We start from the raw sequence: 10,356 nt of genomic DNA on the forward strand, positions 1-10,356 counted from the left end.
ATGGATCTACTTATATAGGAGCAAGGGGTGGCGGCCAAGGAGGTGGGAGGACGTCCCAAGGCAGCCTAAAACTAACCCTAGGTCGTACAAGGCTCATGGGCCCAAGTGGAGGTGATGCAACACCTTTGGGCTTGTAGTTTGACTCGGATTCTGCTGCAACGTCAGATTGTTTCGTCCGTAAGTCAACGCTCCGGATGAATTTGAAGGTGAATCCAATTGAGTTGGAAAGAGCACGAAATCTAGTTTCCAACAAAAAAAGAATCACCCAATTCGGAGTCCGTATGAAAAAGTTGTTGGCGTTTTGAGTCAGGTATGTCTGTGCAGTCCGAATCTGAATCCAGAACGTGAGAGACTTGGACTCTATCTTCTCTTGGCCCAAAAGTGACGTGAGAGGACTTTTTGAACACAACCTAAACTTCTCCTTTTCCCTTATCTTCATATGTGGATTGTACAAATGTCCCATACACCTGCAATTAGACAAAACACAAAAGTGTGTGAAGTATTTTTGTTCTGGATAACATAAATAGATTATTGAATAGTTTGCATTAGAAATCACCTGACAAATATGCATGTATGCAATATTTTTGGTCGTATCGAAGGTATTCATGTCCTCATCACCCTCTTATTCTGGCATTTTGCAGTTCAGTCCACATATGTTACCCCTTTTCCATTTGATACCAATGCATACATATGTAGTGTAGCTCCTCGCTTGCGAGTACTTTGGATGAGTACTCACGGTTGCTTTGCTCCCCCCTTTTCACCTTTCCTATACCCAATTGCTATGACCAGACAATGGAGCCCAAAAGCCAGACGCCACCGTGGACGACGACTCCTACTACACTGGCGGTGCCTACTACTACGTGCAGGCCGCAAACGACAACCAGGAGTAGTTTAGGAGGATCCCAGGCAGGAGGCCTGCGCCTCTTTCGATCTGTTTCCCAGTTTGTGCTAGCCTTCTTAAGGCAAACTTGTTTAACTTATGTCTGTACTCAGATATTGTTGTTTCCGCTAACTCGTCTATGATCGAGCTCTTGTATTCGAGCCCTCGAGGCCCCTGGCTTGTAATATGATGCTTGTATGACTTATCTTATTTGTAGAGTTGTGTTGTGATATCTTCCCGTGAGTCCCTGATCTTGATCGTACACGTTTGCGTGTATGATTAGTGTACAATTGAATCGGGGGCTTCACAAGTTGGTATCAGAGCCGACTGCCTATAGGAATCGCCCTTCCAAACTCCTTGGCCGAAGTTGAGTCTAGTCATTGCAAAACTTTTACTAACATGGCTATGTGCCTTACGGGCCCACGTCGCCATTGGGTGGTATTAGGATCTTTTACTCCTCACCTATACTCTGGGACTCTAATCTCGCTTCTATTCGGGTTAAATGATTTTTCAAAAATCTAACTTTAGGTTCTCGAGAATACTTCTCCCAGAAAGCCCCTTCAGTCCAGATGACCGCCTGCAGCACCAGAAGATTTCAGAGATACTCTCCGATGGTCTCTCAAGACTTTGTGCCCACCGCTTTTGCTCCTCCCGACCACCGATAAATCATTATGGATAACTACTTACGCTTGTCATTCATACCTTAGTTCCCAGTTGATCTTGTGATTACAAGATACCTCGAAATTCTCTCTATTGTTCCGATAATACTTTATGCCCACTGCCCTTGTAGTTCTTTGCAACCTGAATACACCTATGAATAATTTCTCGCACTTATCAAGTATCCGCTCATCCCTAGTGGATACATGTATTTCACAAAAGTCTTCGAAATACCATTTGATCTTCCAAAAATCCTCCACAACTTATTGCTCTTGAAGTTCTTGCTTGCTTGCAATATGATTATCCCCATAAGTCTGGTAATCTTATTGACATCCTTTGTCACTATAATTTTGAGTCCGTTGTTCGATATGATTGTGAGTGCTCACAATCATCAGTCAAAACTAAAATTCATCCTTCCGGCTCAGACGTCATATTAAACATGAGCTGGATCTCGACCAATCAAATTGCCATCGATTATACCCCTAAGCTTACTCAACTTATCCATCCTTGATCAGAGTGTTTGCTTCTGATCCCTTGATTTGAAGATCATAATTCCTTTACATTTCGGCTTTGAATTAGTTAATTGTTTCTATAGTATGATATCCTTGCATCCCTTCTTATCCTGGTTGGGTACCGATGCTCACATCAGCTCGGTTATGGACCGTCAGATCCTTTGCTGAATTTATCATCCGAAAGTGTCCTTCATTTACGGATACCTCGAGAAATTCCTTCCCTAATACATAAAGCCTTTGGTAAGTTGTATCCTCTGTTTTCTCAACCATGCTCTGTTTTCTAGCTGGTGGTATTTACTATTGAAGCTTGTGGTATGTGTTTCCATGATACCCTGACGGGTTGAACCTATGCCTTCCTTAATATGTGGAAGTCGAAAGTTTTCATGAGTCATACTCTTCTGGTATTTTGCTAAATAAAATTTCAACATTACAACTTCTTTGAAAATGAGAAGTGACGGAAAGGTTATGCATTGGAGAAGTGAGAGTCGACCTTGAACTTTGTGTTCATGCCCATGGACCCAATGTGGAACTTATCATGGAAGCTTCTTGAAAAACTTTTAATTAGTTGGATAATTCTTCCGGTGTCCTTGAATTGTATCCCTTGCAACTATGGTTTCGGCCATATTGATATTCCTTGATTCCTTTTCTCGGACAAGTTAAAGTACTTGTCTTTTGCAGATCAATACACTTGTCAACCCTCTATTTTTCTCTACCTCCGAGTATTACCCTCTGGTATCTTGATAATATCATCGAACCATGTTGCTTATATTGAGCCTTCATCGAGTATTATTCCTCACCGATTCCAATGTTTCCTGGTTCCGAGTTGTTAGTCACTCGAGGACACCCATAACTAAATCGGGTCCGCACCACGATTAAACAACTCTTAGTAATCTCCTTTACACACGCATTTATACTCGAGCATGTCAATCCTAGCCTGATCGGCTATCACCTTGTGCTAAATTTTAAACTATGCCACCTGGTCCTTAGTCCCAAAGCACAGCTTTCGACGATGAGCTAAGCTTACGTCAATCTTCCTTGTCATATCATCTCGCCTTGAACAGCAAGCTTGATTTCGAGTTTGTGTCGTACCCATGGTTCCAATAACCTTGCGCTTCATCATTCGTTTGACTTGATGACATCGCCAATCGATTACATCTTCATGAAATCTCTCGACAACTGTGTCGTGATCACCATCAACATCCTAAGCTCTTCCAAGATATATATCGAATTCATGATGACAAGTACCATCCTTGCCCCTCGATGAATTGTGTTATCACCGACAACATTATTGCTTCCCCTCCAACACAAACTTGTTCGTGTTTTGTGTTATACCTGGAGATCCGTGCTATCCAACAATTATTCTTCTTTACCTTGGAGTACTACCATCTTTTATGTCAATAATGTCGTGAGAATTTCACCACCTCTTGAGAATTCTTGATACAAGTAATACTTATCACCATCACCATTCCTTCTTGGTCCCCGTGTTGTTCCTAACCGAAATACCGACAAATGAACTATGATGTGTGAATTCAAAACTTCTAGCAACCCTATTGCGTTGAACCAATGTTTAATTTTGTATGTTTTCCTCGAGCATACATCTTTATATCATTTTGATTTGACAAATGTTATCTCCTTGTTCACATAATTGGGGAGATCCATCTCTTGAAAATCTCGATGGATTGACACTGAGTCCATCAGCCACCCCCTCATCCTCTCCTTGGGTTAATGATGAACTCATGATTTGGGACTTGCTTCCATAGTTCATTTCCCGAAAATCTTACAATGTCATCTCGTCAATTGCGTTGCACCTTTTCTTTCTCAGGCATCTTGAGTCTGAAGTACCCTGACACCAATCAGATCTGAATCTCAATCAGATATGATGGTTGGAACATATTTCCAAGAGTTATAACATTGGTCATTAAATGACCCGGTAAGGTGGTGTAATGCCTAGTACACCTGTCCGGAGGACCTATTGTCATAGATTCCTTTTTAGCAAAGTTATCCATTCTTCCATGAGGAAATTGTAAGACTTATTCTACGATTTATTCCTGATGGATCCTTTGTGTATCCAAAGTCTGATCTTTGCTTGAAGACCATGTCAATGCTATCTTGAAGCCTGTATGTGGTACTCCTATCATCAATAAGAACATTTGAAGCACAGTGCTAATTTTTTATCAATTATTCAAACACTGTTGTTTGGGTAATGTCATGAAATTCCTCTCCCCTTACCTAAATGGTTTTCTACTTCTATCCTGTCATGGATATCATGCTCTATTTGTCCTTGGGAAGGATATACCCCTAAAATATGTGTTTCAACACATTTTCCTTTCCATTGTTCTGTTTAATTTGATAATCATATTATCGTTTCCATTGTTTGGTTTAGCCTTCTTGAGGTCTTTATGATCTAAGCATTAATATCCTCCTGCTTATGTAAACACCTTGGTGTACAATTCTGTCAGCAAGACCCTATTACTATTGTTGATGACATTCCGGTAACCACCGATGGACGAGAACTTTGCCTATTGGTCCGCCTCGTTCAACGAGTAGGAAAATGGTTCTCTTTGTCCCTCGGCCTTGGTACTAATGGTTGTTGCCGACATAATCGATAGTCTATCCTCTGACATGCCTTGCTTACATGTTCATGCAAGACGTCATCCCCCTTCCTACTTTTAACCCACATGGTGGGCCCATAACCCACAGTTCCACGGGATCGAAACCCGACTCTCCCGTATATCCCATGTTCTCAAGGTTGTTCCTCGCACGTGGCCTCGTATGAAATTCACGAGCCACCTGCCGAGAGGTCATCAATTCTGGCATCAGAAACAATAATTATTCCCGTTGCTCTGGACCCCTATCGCTTTTTGTTTCAGACATCGAAAGATTGCCTATCTATTTGAAACTTCTCATGGTACCTTCTTACTTTGCTCTTGATATCTTATTAAGTTTCAATTCGAGAGATACTTATGCTTCTTCCCATGAATTAACCGTCCGATGCTCAATTTTATTAGAGTCCGTCCTTATAGAGTTTTTCCCCTCTTATCCTTTCGTAAGTACGGTGAAGATCCCGAAGGAAGAACGACAACTTCATCATGATGCATTGATGCATAGGAATGGAGACATCAACGCTATGGACCGACCTCTTCGAGAAGAGCAACCAAGACCGAGAAGATTCGTTAGATTTTTGTAACAAGACCTTTCCCCCGTTTTCCACCTCTTAAAAATCTCGAGACGGGATTTCTTGTAGTGGAGGAGAATTGTGACACCCGGATATTTAAGCTACAGTAATTCTCTCCTAATGATGCCACGTCACTTCGATTATTGTCGCTAATCTCATGTTAGTTCGAAACCAATTCAAATTCAAAATCAAGCAAACAATAAAAGTTTTCAAATGTTAAAAATAAAATGTTCGGAGTGAACCAAATATTGCATAGGTAATTATGGTGGGGAAACCACATCCTTATAAAATATTTAAATGCTTTAAAATAAATAAAACTGTGACAAAAACAATAACTTAAATGCCTTTTTAATTAATAAAGAATACAAGGTACTTTATTTTTGTCCAAAACTTTTTGTGACAGCAGTAGGATTTACAACTCTATTTTAGAAGTGAGTTTTACTTTTTGTAAAACTATAAACTATTAAAAAATAAAAGGTAAACAGTAGCTGAAAATAGACAAGAGAGGAAAAAACAAAAAAAAGCAGAACTGTGCACTTAGGCCCACTATGAACAGTGCATATCCTAGCCCACCAAGCCACCTTCTCCTTCCTACTGCTCATAGGAGCTCGGTGGCCGCGTGCGCCTCGTCCATGTCACGGATCCTCCACGTGCCGGCCATCCCCGACCCCTCCTCTTGGATATAATCGTCGCCGCGGCCTCCCCACGAAACCCTAGCCCTCTCTCATCCGGTTCCCCTGTTTTCCCCATCATGCCCCCTCTCCATCTACTCAAAATCGAGCTCAAAAGCTCGTGCGGTGACCGTGCTCGTCTTCACTGTTGCCGTGGCCATAGTCGTCGCCGTCGCAGGAGAAGGAGTCCAGGAGATCCGCCCCTGTCAGCTTCGTCCGTCCCGGGCACCAGCTCAAGCCAGAGAGGCCCGTGCGCACGCCATCGTCGTCGCCTTCGTCACGTACATCGCCCACCGCCGTCGTCGATTCCCACCGCTTCAGTCTACTCCCGGCCTCCTCGACCGCGCCCCCGAGCTCGCTGTGAGCTCCTCTCCCGGATCCCCTCTCTCCCTGCTTCGATATGTCGCCGTTGAGGCCATCCTCGTGCTCGGCCGCCATGGCCGGAGCTCGCTCCGCGCCTGCTCGCCTGCGACCCTGACCACACCCGTTTCCCTGCGCACCCCAGCGCGCGACCCACACCATCCAGCCGCGCTATGCACCTGCTCAGCCGCAGCCTCCGCGCGCCCACCTCGCTTCCTCCTGGTACTGCTTCTGCTGAAGCATGCCGCTACTGCAACTTGCTGCTGCCTACTGCTGATTCGCCGCACCTCCCGCACTCCGGCGCCCTGCTCGCTCCCTGCACGTCGCTCGGGGCTGAGCCCCGCCGCTGCCGCCATGCTTCGCCCACACCCCTACTCCCCTCTCCCCGCTAGCTGGGCCCTTAGTCGCCGTCTAACCCGTCGCGCCTGCTTCGGCCGTCCCCTATGCCCTGCGCTCCCCTGTCGCGTCCGCCCGGGTCACGCCCATCCTCCCGCGGCTCCCTCCGCCGCGTCGGAGCACCAGCGGTGGCCGCTGGTCACGCCCGGGCCATGGCTCGCCGTGCCTCCTCCCCGCTGTCCACGAGCGAGGCCATCGGTCGGGCGCCCGCTGCGCCCACTCGGGCTGTGCCCGCCGCCCGTGCCCGCTAACGCCCAATGGCCCTATGACAAAGGGGCCCCACCCCCAAAACATTAAAAAAAGATACAAAAAAATAATTAAAAGTAAATATTAATTAAGTAATTAACTAAATTAATTAACTTAATTAACTTGCTTAATTAACTAATTACCAACCTAATTAGTCTAATTAATTCTGCTAATTAAGGAACAGTCAATGACAGGTGGGTCCCCCACGTCAATTGACCCTGGTCAACACAGTTGACTACTGACATCATGATGATGTCAGGCTGACGTCATAATTTCTGCTTTTAGATTAATTTAAATAATAACAATTTCAGAAATTGTTTTAAACTTCGAAAAATCATAGAAAATAAACCGTACCTCGGATCGAAAAACTTTATATATGAAAGTTGCTCAGAACGACGAGACGAATCCGGAAACGCGACCCGTTCGCCCGCCACGCATCCCTAGCATAGCGAACACACAACTTTCCCCTTCGGTTCATCTGTCTGAAAACGCGAAACACCGGGGATATTTTCCCGGGCCCCCTTCACCGGTACCACCGCATACCGCGTTAGGGCACCCCTAGCACTACTAATTGTCATGTCATGCATCTCTATGCATCTGCTTGCTTAATATTTATTGTTTCTTCCCCCTCTTCTCTCCGATAGACTATGAGACCGACGCCGCTGCTACTCAGTACGACTACGGTGTTGACGACCCCTCTCTCTTGCCAGAGCAACCAGGCAAGCCCCCCCTTGATCACCAGATATCGCCTACTCTTATCTATACTGCTTGCATTAGAGTAGTGTAGCATGTTACTGCTTTTCGTTAATCCTATTCTGATGCATAGCCTGTCATTGTAGCTAGAGTTGTTGATACCTTACCTGCAATCCTAAATGCTTAGTATAGGATGCTAGTTTATCATTAGTGGCCCTACATTCTTGTCAGTTTACCGTGCTATACTATCGGAGCCGTGATCACGTCGTGTGTTGATCACGGGTATGTACTATACATACATGCTATACATGTTGTGACTAAAGTCGGGTCGGCTCGTTGAGTACCCGCAAGTGATTCCGATGTTGGGGGCTGAAGGGGCAGGTGGTTCCACCCAGGTAGTGGTGGGCCTAGGTTCCCGACGGCCCCCGGCTGTTACTTTGAGGCGGAGCGACAGGGCAGGCGGAGACCACCTAGGAGAGAGGTGGGCCTGGCGCTGGTCGGTGTCTGCGGTTATGTCAAAATAACACGTTTAACGAGATCTTGGTATTTGATCTGAGTCTGACCACTGGCTTATATGCACTAACCAACTATGCGGGGACAGTTATGGGCACTCGATGTCGTGGTATCAGCCGAAGCCTTCGTGATGTCAGCGACTGAGCGGCGCGCGTCGGGTTGGACTGGAACGCCTGCTCTTGTATAAGGGAGGCTAGGTTTGCTCACCGGCTGTGTACGCAACGTGCAGGTGTGCAATGGGCGATGGGCCCAGACCCCTGCGCCATAGGATTTAGACCAGCGTGCTGACCTCTCTATTGTGCCTAGGTAGGGCTGCGACGTGTTGATCTTCCGAGGCCGGGCATGACCCAAGAAAGTGTGTCCGGACAAAGGCGATCGAGCATGTTGGGAAATGTGGTGCACCCCTGCAGGGAAGTTAATCTATTCGAATAGCCGTGATCTTGGGTAACAGGACGACTTGGAGTTGTGCCTTGACCTTATGACAACTAGAACCGGATACTTAATAAAACATATCCTTCCAAGTGCCAGATACAACCAGTGATCGCTCTCTCACAGGGCGACGAGGGGAGGATCATCGGTTAGGATTATGCTACACGATGCTATTTGGTGGACTTACCTTCTACTCTCTTCTTCTGCTGCAAGATGGAGGTTACCAGAAGCGTAGTCTTCGACAAGACTAGCTATTCCCCTCTTATTCTGGCATTCTACAGTTCAGTCCACATATGTTACCCCTTTTCCATTTGATACCAATGCATACATATGTAGTGTAGCTCCTTGCTTGCGAGTACTTTGGATGAGTACTCACGGTTGCTTTGCTCCCCATTTTTCCCCTTTCCTATACCCGATTGCTGTGACTAGACGATGGAGGCCAGAAGCCAGACGCCACCGTCAACGACGACTCCTACCACACTGGCGGTGCCTACTACTATGTGCAGGCCACAGACGACGACCAGGAGTAGTTTAGGAGGATCCCAGGCAGGAGGCCTGTGCCTCTTTCGATCTGTGTCCCAGTTTGAGCTAGCCTTCTTAAGGCAAACTTGTTTAACTTATGTCTGTACTCAGATATTGTTGTTTCCGCTGACTTGTCTATGATCGAGCTCTTGTATTCAAGCCCTCGAGGCCCCTGGCTTGTAATATGATGCTTGTATGACTTATTTATTTGTAGAGTTGTGTTGTGATATTTTCCCGTGAGTCCCTGATCTTGATCATACATGTTTGCGTGTATGATTAGTGTACGATTGAATCGGGGGCGTCACAATATGACAATGATGATGTGTGTCATGATAAACGGAACGGTGGAAAGTTTCATGGCAATACATCTCGGAATGGCTATGGAAATGCCATAATAGGTAGGTATGGTGGCTGTTTTGAGGAAGATATAAGGAGGTTTATGTGTGACAGAGCGTATCATATCACGGGGTTTGGATGCACCGACAAAGTTTGCACGAACTCTCAAGGTGAGAAAGGGCAATGCACGGTACCGAAGAGGCTAGCAATGATGGAAGGGTGAGAGTGCGTATAATCCATGGACTCAACATTAGTCATAAAGAACTCACATGCTTATTGCAAAAATCTACAAGTCATCAAAAACCAAGCATTACGCGCATGCTCCTAGGGGGATAGATTGGTAGGAAAAGACCATCGCTCGTCCCCGACCGCCACTCATAAGGAAGACAATCAAATAACACCTCATGTTTCGAATTTGTTACACAACGGTCACCATACGTGCATGCTATGGGACTTGCAAACTTCACCACAAGTATTTCTCAAATTCACAACTACTCAACTAGCACACTCTAATATTACCACCTTTATATATCAAAACAATTATCACGTATCAAACTTCTCCTAGTACTCAATGCACTTTTTATGAAAGTTTTTATTATACCGATCTTGGATGCCTATCATATTAGGACTAAATTCATAACCAAAGAAATTACCAAGGTGTTCTAAAGGAATCTCAAAATAATATAATTGAAGCATGAGCGATCAATAATTTCTATAAAATAAAACCACCACCGTGCTCTAAAAGATATAAGCGAAGCACTAGAGCAAAATTATCTAGCTCAAAAGATATAAGTGAAGCACATAGAGTATTCTAATAAATTCCGATTCATGTGTGTCTCTCCCAAAAGGTGTGTACAGAAAGGATGATTGTGGTAAACTAAAAAGGAAGGACTCAAATCATACAAGATGCTCCAAGCAAAACACATATCATGTGGTGAATAAAAATATAGCCTCAAGTAAAGTTAC

The sequence above is a fragment of the Triticum urartu genome, chromosome 3A, assembly GCF_056163025.1.
Source record: "Triticum urartu cultivar PI428250 chromosome 3A, HENAU_Tu73, whole genome shotgun sequence".
Taxonomy (NCBI): Eukaryota; Viridiplantae; Streptophyta; class Magnoliopsida; order Poales; family Poaceae; genus Triticum; species Triticum urartu.